The sequence below is a fragment of the Saccoglossus kowalevskii genome, chromosome 18 (genome assembly GCF_978046115.1).
Source record: "Saccoglossus kowalevskii chromosome 18, keSacKowa6.1, whole genome shotgun sequence".
Lineage (NCBI taxonomy): Eukaryota > Metazoa > Hemichordata > Enteropneusta > Harrimaniidae > Saccoglossus > Saccoglossus kowalevskii.
The window spans coordinates 9173249-9190047 of NC_140658.1; the positions used below are offsets into that span (position 1 = coordinate 9173249).

The following is a 16799-nucleotide window of genomic DNA, read 5'->3' on the forward strand; positions in this document are numbered from 1 at the left end:
CTGTAGGACAATAGACAGACCTGAATAATTGTGGGTTAAAATCTGTACATATTAATTACCTAATTTGCATAATTAACCAATTTTAAGCTTTCACACTGATATCTAAAGTACCGTAAAAACTCCAAATTTTCGACCGGTTTTAAATAATTGGTGTTAGAAATGTGACGTGTTTTTAGAGTCAAAATTAAGGTGCATTTTCGGACGGTCGAATTTTTCAGAATAGAAATCAGCAAAAAAAAATGGGGGATGATAGACAGTGTGCTTCATTAGTTTTTAAAAAATGCAATGTCCGTCAATTGACGTAAACTTCCTCATGTTTCACGGTAAAAGCAAAGGTCGTGGCCGAGTTGTAACTCAAAATCTAAACAAAGTCATCAATCAGTGAGTATTATGACAAGCAAAACAAAACATCAAGACGCGGAGAAGAGGTCAGCACAAAACTAATAGGTCAAAAGACAAAGCTGTCTCGCACTACCTAGGAAAACTTGCGAATGTTCGAAGTACAGGTACCCATTGGACAAAAGATACATGGAAGTTTAGCAAACGATCTCCCCGACCCAGTGCAATGTATCCGGTTAGAATCAAAGCTCACGTGTCCCTTATTTGAGGGACCAAATTCTGCCGTAAATTCGCCCTTGGATTAAAAAATAAAATGGGATTTAAGAAAATAAAATGGGACTTTTAAGGTGTATTTTGGCGTCATTTTTCGGACATTTCAATCAATCCTGCCGGCTAAAATAGAGTCTAAGTTTTACCGTAGTCATTGACGTCTGTCTATTCAAGAGTACACGTGTATGATTTTTATCGTGACTAGCGTGAGCGGGTAAGCTTCCTTTCGAGAATGAGCTGTTATCACTGTGAACAATGTTAAATTATTCTTCAGATGACCAGTTTATTTTTTAAAAAACAACTAATTTTTTTATTTAAAAAAAATCATGCCGTTTTCGCATCAAAATCCAAGCCAAAATATCGTACTACAACATCAATCTCTTCCGCATTGCGTTCAATAACATTAACATATTTAAATAAGCTATGGTAATTTGAACACGTTGGCATCATCCAGCTTTTTGATTGGTTAATTAGCGATTTGACCTATTTGACCTAAGAGAACATGGCGGATATCCTACAGCATCAAACGTTTATACGAGACCGGAATCATTCGCTTACGATGAAACTAAGTTGACTTTTATTTGTATTTCATAACCATTCAACAAATTTATTTTGTGTACATTATTATAATCACTACTGAGTACAGTAATAATCAACAATTCAGAAACGCAGCATGCCGAGGTTTTTGTGTTCGTTTTTATTTGAAACTTCGTTTATTTAGAATATATTTTCGTTACCAATAAAATAAAAATCTCTCAGTCAATCAGAAACCCGGATTCATGCCTTTGAGGAAGGTCCCGTTTCAACGCTCACATCGGTTTTTTTTTTCGTTTGGGGGAAAACTAAAACTGGTCGCAATTTTCGAATAAGAATGAGTCGGCAATTTTTAGTGGAGTCGAAAATTTGGAGGTAAATAAAACACCGAAACCCGGCAAATAAATAGGCGGTCGATTTTTTAGAGGGGTCGAAGTTTTGGAGTTTTCACGGTACTAATTATTCCATTTCAATGAAACTTAGTACAAAGATGCTCTAGGACAATGTACAAACCTAATTAGTTTGGGGTAAAAATCTGTTCATATTAATTTCCCTAATAAGCATAATAATTCATAATTTTTTGGTTCTAATCACATTTCAATTAAACTTGGAGACATAGATTTTCTGTTACATTGCGCAGACGTCATTAGTTTTACACTCAAATCTGGTCATATTAATTTTCTGATTTGCATAATTACTTTTCAGCTAAGTAATTTCGAATTATATTTAATGTGTCTCCAATACTCTCAGCACATGGGAGTACTTTCTAAGCTTTCTTTGATTAAAAAATGCAATGTCCGTCAATTGACGTAAATTTCCTCATGTTTCACGGTAAAAGCAAAGGTAGTGGCCGAGTTGTAACTCAAAATCTAAACAAAGTCATCAATCAGTGAGTATTATGACAAGCAAAACAAAACATCAAGACGCGGAGAAGAGGTCAGCACAAAACTAATAGGTCAAAAGACAAAGCTGTCTCGCACTACCTAGAAAAATTTGCGAATGTTCGAAGTACAGGTACCCATTGGACAAAAGATGCATGGAAGTTTAGCAAACTATCTCCCCGACCCAGTGCAATGTATCCGGTTAGAATCAAAGCTCAAGTGTCCCTTATTTGAGGGACCAAATTCTGCCGTAAATTTGCCCTTGGATTAAAAAATAAAATGGGATTTAAGAAAATAAAATGGGACTTTTAAGGTGTATTTTGGCGTCATTTTTCGGACATTTCAATCAATCCTGCCGGCTAAAATAGAGTCTAAGTTTTACCGTAGTCATTGACGTTTGTCTATTCAAGAGTACACGTGTATGATTTTTATCGTGACTAGCGTGAGCGGGTAAGCTTCCTTTCGAGAATGAGCTGTTATCACTGTGAACAATGTTAAATTATTCTTCAGATGACCAGTTTATTTTTTAAAAACAACTAATTTTTTTATTTAAAAAAAATCATGCCGTTTTCGCATCAAAATCCAAGCCAAAACATCGTACTACAACACCAATCTCTTCCGCATTGCGTTCAATAACATTAACATATTTAAATAAGCTATGGTAATTTGAACACGTTGGCATCATCCAGCTTTTTGATTGGTTAATTAGCGATTTGACCTATTTGACCTAAGAGAACATGGCGGATATCCTACAGCATCAAACGTTTATACGAGACCGGAATCATTCGCTTACGATGAAACTAAGTTGACTTTTATTTGTATTTCATAACCATTCAACAAATTTATTTTGTGTACATTATTATAATCACTACTGAGTACAGTAATAATCAACAATTCAGAAACGCAGCATGCCGAGATTTTTGTGTTCGTTTTTATTTCAAACTTCGTTTATTTAGAATATATTTTCGTTACCAATAAAATAAAAATCTCTCAGTCAATCAGAAACCCGGATTCATGCCTTCGAGGAAGGTCCCGTTTGAACGCTCACATCGTTTTTTTTTTTTCGTTTGTGGGAAAACTAAAACTGGTCGCAATTTTCGAATAAGAATGAGTCGGCAATTTTTAGTGGAATCGAAAATTTGGAGGTAAATAAAACACCGAAACCCGGCAAATAAATAGGCGATCGAATTTTTAGAGGGGTCGAAATTTTGGAGTTTTCACGGTACTAATTATTCCATTTCAATGAAACTTAGTATAAAGATGCACTAGGACAATGTACAAACCTAATTAGTTTGGGGTAAAAATCTGTTCATATTAATTCCCTAATAAGCATAATAATTCATAATTTTTTGGTTCTAATCACATTTCAATTAAACTTGGAGACATAGATTTTCTGTTACATTGCGCAGACCTCATTAGTTTTACACTCAAATCTGGTCATATTAATTTTCTGATTTGCATAATTAGTTTTCAGCTAAGTAATTTTGAATTATATTTAATGTGTCTCCAATACTCTCAGCACATGGGAGTTCTTTCTAAGCTTTCTTTGATTGAACACTTATCTCTAGTTTAGTGATGAAACCAGCTACTGCTACTGTGTATTGTTTACATGAGATGTAGTGTTATATGAACACTTATCTCTAGTTTAGTGATGAAACCAGCCACTACTAACATGTATTGTTTACATGAGGTGTAGTGTTTTTGAACACTTATCTCTAGTTTAGTGATGAAACCAGCTACTGCTACTGTGTATTGTTTACATGAGATGTAGTGTTATATGAACACTTATCTCTAGTTTAGTGATGAAACCAGCCACTGCTAACATGTATTGTTTACATGAGGTGTAGTGTTATATGAACACTTATCTCTAGTTTAGTGATGAAACCAGCCACTGCTAACATGTATTGTTTACATGAGGTGTAGTGTTATATGAACACTTATCTCTAGTTTAGTGATGAAACCAGCTACTGCTACTGTGTATTGTTTACATGAGATGTAGTGTTATATGAACACTTATCTCTAGTTTAGTGATGAAACCAGCCACTGCTAACATGTATTGTTTACATGAGGTGTAGTGTTATATGAACACTTATCTCTAGTTAAGTGATGAAACCAGCTACTGCTACTGTGTATTGTTTACATGAGGTGTAGTGTTATATGAACACTTATCTCTAGTTAAGTGATGAAACCAGCTACTGCTACTGTGTATTGTTTACATGAGATGTAGTGTTATATGAACACTTATCTCTAGTTTAGTGATGAAACCAGCCACTGCTAACATGTATTGTTTACATGAGGTGTAGTGTTATATGAACACTTATCTCTAGTTTAGTGATGAAACCAGCCACTGCTATCATGTATTGTTTACATGAGGTTTAGTGTTTTTGAACACTTATCTCTAGTTTAGTGATGAAACCAGCTACTGCTACTGTGTATTGTTTACATGAGATGTAGTGTTATATGAACACTTATCTCTAGTTTAGTGATGAAACCAGCCACTGCTAACATGTATTGTTTACATGAGGTGTAGTGTTTTTGAACACTTATCTCTAGTTTAGTGATGAAACCAGCTACTGCTACTGTGTATTGTTTACATGAGATGTAGTGTTATATGAACACTTATCTCTAGTTTAGTGATGAAACCAGCCACTGCTAACATGTATTGTTTACATGAGGTGTAGTGTTATATGAACACTTATCTCTAGTTTAGTGATGAAACCAGCCACTGCTAACATGTATTGTTTACATGAGGTGTAGTGTTATATGAACACTTATCTCTAGTTTAGTGATGAAACCAGCTACTGCTACTGTGTATTGTTTACATGAGATGTAGTGTTATATGAACACTTATCTCTAGTTTAGTGATGAAACCAGCCACTGCTAACATGTATTGTTTACATGAGATGTAGTGTTATATGAACACTTATCTCTAGTTTAGTGATGAAACCAGCCACTGCTAACATGTATTGTTTACATGAGGTGTAGTGTTATATGAACACTTATCTCTAGTTTAGTGATGAAACCAGCTACTGCTACTGTGTATTGTTTACATGAGATGTAGTGTTATATGAACACTTATCTCTAGTTTAGTGATGAAACCAGCCACTGCTAACATGTATTGTTTACATGAGGTGTAGTGTTATATGAACACTTATCTCTAGTTAAGTGATGAAACCAGCTACTGCTACTGTGTATTGTTTACATGAGGTGTAGTGTTATATGAACACTTATCTCTAGTTAAGTGATGAAACCAGCTACTGCTACTGTGTATTGTTTACATGAGATGTAGTGTTATATGAACACTTATCTCTAGTTTAGTGATGAAACCAGCCACTGCTAACATGTATTGTTTACATGAGGTGTAGTGTTATATGAACACTTATCTCTAGTTTAGTGATGAAACCAGCCACTGCTATCATGTATTGTTTACATGAGGTTTAGTGTTATATGAACACTTATCTCTAGTTTAGTGATGAAACCAGCCACTGCTACTGTGTATTGTTTCCATGGAGTGTAGTGTTATATGATCCCTCATATCTGGTTCAGTGATGAAACCAGCCACTGCTACTGTGTATTGTTTCCTTTGAATGTAGTGTAATAGGACCCCTTATATCTGGTTCAGTGATGAAACCAGCCACTGCTACTGTGTATTGTTTACATGGAGTGTAGTGTTATATGATTCCTTATATCTGGTTCAGTGATGAAACAAGCCACTGCTACTATGTATTGTTTTCATGGAGTGTAGTGTTATATGACACCTTATACCTAGTTCAGTTATGAAACAAGCCACTTCTACCATGTATTGTTTCCATGGAGTGTAGTGTTATATGATCCCTTATATCTGGTTCAGTGATGAAACCAGCCACTGCTACCATGTTTTGTTTATATGGAGTGTAGTGTTATATGTTCCCTTATATCTGGTTCAGTGATGAAACCAGCCACTGCTACTGTGTATTGTTTCAATGGAGTGTAGTGTTATATGATTCCTTATATCTGGTTCAGTGATGAAACAAGCCACTGCTACTATGTATTGTTTTCATGAAGTGTAGTGTTATATGACACCTTATACCTAGTTCAGTTATGAAACAAGCCACTTCTACCATGTATTGTTTCCATGGAGTGGAGTGTTATATGACACCTTATACCTAGTTCAGTTATGAAACAAGCCACTTCTACTATGTATTGTTTCCATGTAGTGTAGTGTTATATGACACCTTGTATCTTGTTCAGTGATGAAACAAGCAACTTCTACTATGTATTGTTTCCATGGAGTGTAGTGTTATATGACACCTTATACCTAGTTCAGTTATGAAACAAGCCACTTCTACCATGTATTGTTTCCATGGAGTGTAGTGTTATATGGCACTTTACATAGATTATATATGTTAGGATACATGTCCATGACGATTTATTTCACAATTGGATCAAAGATGGCCGACTGACAGCCATCTTGTTTTTTGAAAATGTCGTATTTGGACATGCTTTGTCTGTTTTCATTCAAATTTAGTACATAGATCATACATGTTAGGATACATGTCCCCGGCCGTCCGTGAGTTCCTGAGTCTGTCTGTCCATCCGTCCGTCCATGTGTCCATCCGTCCGTCCGTGTGTCCATCTGTCCATAGTCATATTTCAGTATCCTGTTGACCGATTCCGTTCATTCTTTGCATGTGCCTAGTACATTATGTGGGACATATGCACATGCAGTGGTTTAGCGATTCGATTCAAAATGGTCGACTGACAGCCATCTTGTATTTTGAAAATGTCGTATTTTGGATATGCTTTGTCAATTGTCATTTAAACTTGGTACATAGATTATACATGTTAGGATACATGTCCATGACGATTTATTTCGCAATTGGATCAAGATGGTCGACTGGCAGGCGTCTTGTTATTTTTTTTATGTGGTATCTTGGATGTGCTCTGTCAGTTTTCATTCAAATTTGGCACATATATGTACTTTATACATGTTAGGATTCATGTCCATGACAATTTGTTTCAAAATCTGGTCAAGGATGGCCGATTGACAGCCATTTTTGACGTTTTGGCCTTACTACTATATCTCCACAATTTATGTACCATTTTCATTCGTATTTGTCACATACATCATACATATCAGTGTGTTTCGTAATCAGATCAAAGATGGCCGAGTAACAGCTGTTTTTATTTTTGGCCATATTACTTCTACATGGAACACGTGTTTTAATGTAAAATAAACAATCTGTTGTATACGCCACTTGGAACTCAAGTTTCAAGGACACGCTCTCGACAACCCCTCTGCTTTAATATGACAAGCACAAAGAGAACTTTCAAAAATTTAACTGGGATTGTGTCATTTTCAATGACTTGTTTGTTATGACTTTGCTATGTAACAATTTTATGAACGATTTAGTTCAGCATGTTTGCACTGCTTTTTGATTCAGTCAAGACAAGTGCAAGACAGGGTCAAATACCCGAATGTTAATTTTTGTGTGCGATTTTTTTGGGGGGAGATTCACTAATATAGTATTCTATTAACTATTTATAATTTCAGAATTCCATACAAGACAGCAATATTTTCTCGGGAAAAACGTGTATATACAAAGCATGTTCATTTCCGCATTTGAGACTGCTCTTCGTTGGAAGGTCAAAGTGCCATGTATTGCAATGCTTTGTGGGGAAAATGACGCAACTCTCGCACTGTCTAATGATTTATCGCGTGTTTTCCATCGCCCGTTTAATGCTAATGAGGGTAGGTACAATAGAACGACGTGGCACTTCTTAACCGTCCTAGTAGAGTGACTGTGTTTCCATGGAGTGTAGTGTTATATGACACCTTATATCTTGTTCAGTTCAGTTATATGACACCTTATACCTAGTTCAGTGATGAATAAAGCCACTTCTATTATTTAGTATTACTTAGTATTGTGTAGTGTTATATGACCTTTTATCTCTAGTTTAGTGATGAAACCAGCCACTGCTACTGTGTATTGTTTACATGAGGTGTGGTGTTATATGAACACTTATCTCTAGTTTAGTGATGAAACCACCCACTGCTACTGTGTATTGTTTACATTAGGTATAGTGTTATATAAACACTTATCTCTAGTTTAGTGATGAAACCAGCCACTGCTACTGTGTATTGTTTACATGAGGTGTAGTGTTATATGAACACTTATCTCTAGTTTACTGATGAAACCAGCCACTGCTACTGTGTATTGTTTACATGAGGTGTGGTGTTATATGAACACTTATCTCTAGTTTAGTGATGAAACCACCCACTGCTACTGTGTATTGTTTACATTAGGTATAGTGTTATATAAACACTTATCTCTAGTTTAGTGATGAAACCAGCCACTGCTACTGTGTATTGTTTACATGAGGTGTAGTGTTATATGAACACTTATCTCTAGTTTACTGATGAAACCAGCCACTGCCACTGTGTATTGTTCACATGAGGTGTAGTGTTATATAAACACTTATCACTTGTTTAGCTACTGATGAAACCACCAAACATTCTTACCATTAATAATAATAATATTGATTGCATCTTTAGAAATACAGTATTTCTATCAGTACAGTAGCAATAAAAGTATAATAATAATGAAATAATAAAGAAAGAGAAAATATTATAATGTTAAGTATAAAAGTAAAATATAATGTATTAAATTTTTTACTAATAAGTTTAATAATAATAAAACTAAAGCTAATAATAATAAAATTCAAAGCTATCAACTATCTATTCTTTCTTGAAAGGCTTTGTAAATAAACTGTGAAACCTTTTTTATAATTTCACAATCATCTGCACTGAGCAATCGAATGAATGTATTGTGTGCATCATGTGATAGAAAATTAAATTCAGATATGAGTTGTTGGCGCAAGTTCCCATATTTTGGACAGATCATGAGAAAGTGAAATTCATCCTCAATCACATTCATGTTGCACTGTTTGCATTTTCTTTCATTTACTGGTGTTTTAGGGTGTGTGTATCTGCCCTTTTCAATTTCAAGTTTGTGTGTGCTTGTTCTCAATTTTAGTAATGCATTTCTATGGTTAATTTTTTGTAATGTCAAATACGGCTCAAAAGAGTATTTAAATTTGATTTTTGCAAATGTTCTAAGTTTACTATTATCATTTGAGATTTGTGACTTCCACTGATTTACATATTTTTGTTTTATATTTGCTTCAATGTTATTTATAATCTTATGAATGTTTCTTTTTGGAATACCTGTTGTAAAACTTATTAATGATGTGTAATAATTATCTTTTAATATTTTATTTACTGATGATAACCATGTATGTTGCTGTGATTTTCGTTGTTCATAGTATGCTTGTTTTGTAAGGTTATCCTCTGGCATATCTTTTAGTCTTAACCAGTATTTTATTAGCATTTTTTTAATTTCTATTAATAGTGGTAGTTCGCCTATTTCGCTCCTACATGCTGCGTTACTTGCATATACTTGTGTTCTCTTACAAAATTTTAAGTAAGTTTTCTCAATTGGACATTTCTCCCATTTCCAAAATGTCTGATCCCCAGACATCTGCACCATAGAGTAAAATGGGTTTAATGTTTGAATGAAATAATTTCAGAAAGAGTTTGATGTCAGTGTTCCCTTCCAATGTTTTATTTAGTATAAACATAGCTTTGCCTGCTTTCTCTGCTCATGTTTTCTTTGTTTCTATACAATTTCCAGATGATGAGATTATTATCCCAAGATAAGTATAACTTGTCACACAGCTAATAATCGTATTTTTGTAATAGAAGTATTCAGATGTTTTTAATGATTTATTCCTAAAAATTAAGATTTTTGTTTTAGATAAATTTATTTCTAGGTTCCATTCAGAACAATACGACTCCAAAATATTTATTAAATTTTGCAAACCGGGTGTTGTTTGAGACATAAGAACTAAATCATCTGCATATAATAATGATGATACAGTTTTATCATTCAGTATGGCTGGATTGAGTTGTTCATGACTGGAATTGAATGATGTACCTAAATCATTTATGAAAAGATTGAAAAGCGTTGGACTCATCACACAGCCCTGTTTTACCTGTTTTACTCCTTTTTTTAATTTCGAACATACAAGTGATTTTGTGCCCTGATTTTATGGTTGCGTATGTCTGGAGATACATGTTTTTGACTCCCATGTGCGAAGCACAAAATGGGAGTCTTTGCAGTTAGTGTGTCTGTATGTGTGTATGTGTGTATGTGTGTGTGTATGTGTGTATGTGTGTCCGACTGTTCCACTGCTATCTCAAGAACCATACATCGGTTTTTGATGAAACTTGGTGCATAGATGCTCTGGGCCAATGCGCAGATTTGATTAGGTTTTGGTAAAAATCCATGCTCGTTAATTACCTAATTTGCATGATAATTAGCTAATTTTTAGCTGTTCTATGACTGTTCCACTGATATCTAAAGAACCACTCATTGGATTTTGATGAAACTTGGTACATAGATGCTCTGAACTAATGCTAGGTTTTGATTAGTTTTTGGTAATAATCCGTGGATACTAATTACCTAATTTGCATAATGATTAGTCAATTTTCGGTTTTTCCACTGATATCTCAAGTACTAATCATCACATTTCAATGAAACTTGGTACATAGATGTCATACGACACTGCACAGACCTGATAGTTTTTATGGTAATATCAGTACATATTAATTACCTAATTTGCATAATTAATTAATTTTCAGCATTTGATATAAGTAGTTAGCATTACATTTCAATGAAACTTGGTACTTACATACTCAAGGACTATGCAGAGATTGATTGTTTTCGATAAATATTTGTGCATATTAATCACCTAATTTGCATAATTAGTTAATTTTCAGCTTTTCCACGGGTATCTCAAGTACTAATCATCGCATTTCAATGAAACTTGGTACATAGATCCTTTAGGACTATGCAGAGACCTGATTAGTTTTAGGGTAAATAATTGTGCATATTAATTACCTAATTTGCATAATTAATTTTCAGCTTTTCTACTGATATCTAAAGTACTAATAATCACATTTCAATGAATCTAGAATTATGCAGACCCAATTAGTTTCCGGTAAATATTTGTGCATATTAATCACCTAATTTGCATAATTAACCAACTTTCACACTGATATCTCAGGTACTATATATCACATATCAATGAATGTACATGGATGCTGTAGGACAATAGACAGACCTGAATAATTGTGGGTTAAAATCTGTACATATTAATTACCTAATTTGCATAATTAACCAATTGTAAGCTTTCACACTGATATCTAAAGCACCGTAAAAACTCCAAAATTTTGACCGGTTTTAAATAATTGGTGTTAGAAATGTGACGTGTTTTTAGAGTCAAAATTAAGGTGCATTTTCGGACGGTCGAATTTTTCAGAATAGAAATCAGCAAATGAAAAAATGGGGATGATAGACAGTGTGCTTCATTAGTTTTTAAAAAATGCAATGTCCGTCAATTGACGTAAACTTCATCATGTTTCACGGTAAAAGCAAAGGTCGTGGCCGAGTTGTAACTCAAAATCTAAACAAAGTCATCAATCAGTATTATGACAAGCAAAACAAAACATCAAGACGCGGAGAAGAGGTCAGCACAAAACTAATAGGTCAAAAGACAAAGCTGTCTCGCACTACCTAGGAAAACTTGCGAATGTTCGAAGTACAGGTACCCATTGGACAAAAGATACATGGAAGTTTAGCAAACTATCTCCCCGACCCAGTGCAATGTATCCGGTTAGAATCAAAGCTCACGTGTCCCTTATTTGAGGGACCAAATTCTGCCGTAAATTCGCCCTTGGATAAATAAAATGGGATTTAAGAAAATAAAATGGGACTTTTAAGGTGTATTTTGGCGTCATTTTTCGGACATTTCAATCAATCCTGCCGGCTAAAATAGAGTCTAAGTTTTACCGTAGTCATTGACGTCTGTCTATTCAAGAGTACACGTGTATGATTTTTATCATGACTAGCGTGAGCGGGTAAGCTTCCTTTCGAGAATGAGCTGTTATCACTGTGAACAATGTTAAATTATTCTTCAGATGACCAGTTTATTTTTTAAAAACAACTAATTTTTTTATTTAAAAAAAATCATGCCGTTTTCGCATCAAAATCCAAGCCAAAATATCGTACTACAACATCAATCTCTTCCGCATTGCGTTCAATAACATTAACATATTTAAATAAGCTATGGTAATTTGAACACGTTGGCATCATCCAGCTTTTTGATTGGTTAATTAGCGATTTGACCTATTTGACCTAAGAGAACATGGCGGATATCCTACAGCATCAAACGTTTATACGAGACCGGAATCATTCGCTTACGATGAAACTAAGTTGACTTTTATTTGTATTTCATAACCATTCAACAAATTTATTTTGTGTACATTATTATAATCACTACTGATTACAGTAATAATCAACAATTCAGAAACGCAGCATGCCGAGATTTTTGTGTTCGTTTTTATTTGAAACTTCGTTTATTTAGAATATATTTTCGTTACCAATAAAATAAAAATCTCTCAGTCAATCAGAAACCCGGATTCATGCCTTCGAGGAAGGTCCCGTTTGAACGCTTACATCGGTTTTTTTTTCGTTTGGGGGAAAACTAAAACTGGTCGCAATTTTCGAATAAGAATGAGTCGGCAATTTTTAGTGGAGTCGAAAATTTGAAGGTAAATAAAACACCGAAACCCGGCAAATAAATAGGCGATCGAATTTTTAGAGGGGTCGAAATTTTGGAGTTTTCACGGTGCTAATTATTCCATTTCAATGAAACTTAGTACAAAGATGCTCTAGGACAATGTACAAACCTAATTAGTTTGAGGTAAAAATCTGTTCATATTAATTCCCTAATAAGCATAATAATTCATAATTTTTTGGTTCTAATCACATTTCAATTAAACTTGGAGACATAGATTTTCTGTTACATTGCGCAGACCTCATTAGTTTTACACTCAAATCTGGTCATATTAATTTTCTGATTTGCATAATTAGTTTTCAGCTAAGTAATTTCGAATTATATTTAATGTGTCTCCAATACTCTCAGCACATGAGAGTTCTTTCTAAGCTTTCTTTGATTTATAACTAAATATAGTTTACCATTAATACCAGCCTTTAAAACTTTATAAAATAGTCCATTTCTCCATACATTATCTACAAAGCAACAATAGATTTTTTTATTCTTTTAAAGATATTTTTCAATTATTGTTTTAAGTACAAATATTTGGTCTGTTGTGCAATGATTTTTTCTGAATCCTGCTTGATTATTGTTGATAATTTTGTTGTCCTCTAAATATTGTGTAAGTCTTGAGTTTATGATGGAGCAGAATGCTTTGCCGATACTGCTAGAGACAGAAATTCCTCTGTAATTATTTGGATCATGACTGTCACCTTTCTTATATAGGTGTGTTATGATGCTGGTATTCCACATGTCTGGAAATATGCCTGCATCTAATATTAAATTGAATAATTTTGTTAGTGACTTAGTTAAATAATTTGACCCATGTTTCAATAATTCAGGACATATTCCATCATAACCAGCAGATTTTTTAGATTTAAGACAGTTTATTGATAGTTTAGTTTCTTTTTCTGTTATGTTTTTATTTATATTGAGGTCATGTGAGATACTTTTTCTAGATTTGTTATTTTAGTATGTATGTTGTTGTCACTATTCTGAGTGGTATTTTCATTTAAAATTTTGTAGTATTGTAACCATTTCTCAGGTGATATTGGGTTGTTGCTATCTTTCTTTGAATCTTTCATAGCATTTATAATTTTCCAAAATTCTTTTGGTTTTTTTTTTTTGAGATTTGATAGTTTGTTTAATAACAAATTTTGTTCCTCTCTTTTTTTCTTTTTAATAAATCGTTTGATTTTTTTTTCTTTTTACTGTAATATGTCTCACGGAGGTTGTTATCATATGGAAACTTGCTCAGCAACTTAGCTGTTTTTATGAGATCATTTTTTATTGTTTGACATTCTTTATCAAACCACTTTTTCTTTCTTTTCTTTGACTGTGGTTTACATTTGTTTAATATTGGTGTTGCTGAAGTATCTATTATTGAGTTAAATGCTTTAATTGCTTCATTAACCCCATCATTATTTTTTTCATATTTTCTCTCTAGAAATAAATTGTTTGTTGTACCCTGTCTGAGGCCAATGTATCTTGATATGTGAAGGTGTACAATAGATTCCATTTCCATGTTTTGGGTAGACAGTATAATTGTTCGTTGTTTGTGTCATTATCTAATGATAAACGTTCTGGTAATTTAAGAAGACAAGAAATTTGGCAATGGTCTGAATAAAAGGTAAAATCATGAACTCTGAAATATTCAAACTGATTCAATAAAGATGATGAAACGACTGTGTAATCTACTGTACTGACCCCATTATAGTGGAAACATGTAAAATTTCCAGTTGAATCGCCAGGAATTCTACCATTTAATATATTTAGATTACAATTTTTACATAAATTTATCAACATGTTTCCATAAGAGTTGACAGTTATATCCTTATTATTACGTGGGTCATTATCATCTAAGAATCTGGTAGAGGTAAGAATCTAGAGGTATCATTTTCAATATAATCTGGCAAAATTCCAGTTCTACTGTTAAAGTCTCCTTGAATTATAACGTCACCCAATTTACAATACTGTGTAATATTTTTTTCAAGATTATCAAAGAAATTTTGTTTAGCATATGTTGAGTTAATAGGAGGATTGTAAAGAAAACAAATATAGATATCAGTTGTGGCATTGAAGAATCTTTTCTCTAGTTTACACCATATTATGCCTTCTTCATTCATGTTTATGATTTTTATTGCTTTTTATAGTTCTTGTTTGATTATAACTGAGATTCCTCCTCTTCTTTGAGATTGTCTTATATTTGATTGTGAATAGTATCCTGGAATTTGAAGTTTATCCTTTGTACTGTTATCCAGCCAGGTTTCTCCAAGCCCAATAATGTCATGTTCAGTAATTTTGTTAATAAAATCATTGTCACCTACTTTATTACTCTACTCATTATTAAATATTGCTATCTTTTGGCCTTTGGCCATATTGTGTGCAATACTGTGATGGGTATATATTGGATGAGTAGTACCTGGGTTCATTCCATGCTGATTGTACATATATGCTTGTCTGAATATTGGTCTTTCTTCTGGTATAGGGACTCTGGTCTTCTTAACATTGGTTTGCTGATATCTATTCACTCCCAGTATTGGTGCTACTTTATATTTCATGTTTTTTACAAGTTTGGCAGTTCCATACATGTTGAGATGAATTCCATCAAGAAGAAGCTGCTCTGGACTTATATTTCCGTTATCGATGTAAATAAGATTACTTTTCCTATAACATAATGTTTTCAGTTCCTTATTTAATTTGTCAATCTCTTCATTTAAGTATGTATTTTTTGTCTTCTATTTACGATTGATGATATACATATTTTAGCATTTGGATATTTCTGTTCAGCATGTATTACAAGATCTAAGAAGTCATCCATACATGATTCTGTAGAACACCCATCACTTATGTTGTTTGTTCCTACATGTATAAAAATTACTTGTATGTCATCAGCTGTGGTACCTTGTAAATATATATCCACATCATTAATTTTCTTTCCGCGAAGAGTTTTTATCTGTGTATTTCTGTATAGCCCTTTACGGTTTATGTTTTTCAGTATTGAGTTGCCCACTATAATGGTCTGTATAGCTTGAGTTTTATATTTCTTCTTGTTTGTTGAGTCTGAAACCCATAATCTGTTGTTGTTGGCAAAGTGCAGCATTGGGATTCATTGTTGGATGACTGGAATTGTATATTTCTCTTGTATGTTTCATCAGTTTCTTTGATTTGGTTATGGAGTACCCTGTTTTGTTGTCTTAAATCCTCAATTTCTTCATTTTTCTTCATCAGTTCTTTTTGGACATAAGCCTTTTCGTTGCTTATTTGTTGAGTCATCATGTCTTTATGTTTTTTTAATTCAACATTTGTGACATCAATTTACAATAACATTGAATCAAGACATTGTTTATTCAGTAAACCAGTCTAAGTAGTGGCCTTGAAACATTACTGTTCCAGTGGTAGTGTAAACATTAATATTTATCCTTTGAAGGTTATGTTTGAATCTGAATTGTATCAATTGGTCATTTCCATTAGTTTTTGAAACTGGATTTATTTTGTCCAAAGCTTCAATTCATGCTTCACTAAAAGTTTCAGTACAATTGCATTGTTCTTCTTTGCTTCCATTTCCACACCATTTAAATCTCATAGGCGATTTAAAAGTATTTCCCCATTCCATAATTATTCTATCCTTCAAAATGACTAGTTATGCATTCTTCTATCCAGTTTTTGGTAATAACTTCTTCATCAAATTCTTCTAAATCTATTTCACTACATGAGGAGTCACTGTCAGTTTCCATGTTTTTATATTGCAAAGTACCATTGTTTCCTATCATATATTTGCTGTTTACTTTGCGTTTTTGTCTAGAAATGTTCACTTCTGGATCACTTGGTGTTACTTGTTCGCTTGCCATTTTATCTTGATTATAAATACACTTTATTCCTCACTCTGTGTAGAACAGTATGTAGTCTGTAAGAGTTTCTAGTGGACTACTTACTGTACACATGAACCCAGTACTTTCTAAGTCTTTGTCTTTGTCCAAGTCTTTGTCTTTAGCTTGTAGTCTTATGTAAACAAGGTCATGTACAGCATGGAAACACAATTCCGGTCTTATTTCCTGAATACCATATATATCTCCAAAAATGACATCAAAGGTAGAGCTTCACTATTATGTAGAT

At 33.5% G+C, this 16799-nt stretch overlaps 1 long non-coding RNA gene across 1 annotated transcript; it reads left to right on the forward strand.

The window, feature by feature from the left end:
- Positions 1-122: 122 nt before the first annotated feature.
- LOC146731533 (uncharacterized) lies at positions 123-1360 on the forward strand. The gene is made up of 2 exons (XR_014927019.1): positions 123-177; positions 336-1360. It is a non-coding gene; the product is annotated as an uncharacterized LOC146731533 (long non-coding RNA).
- Positions 1361-16799: the final 15439 nt, after the last annotated feature.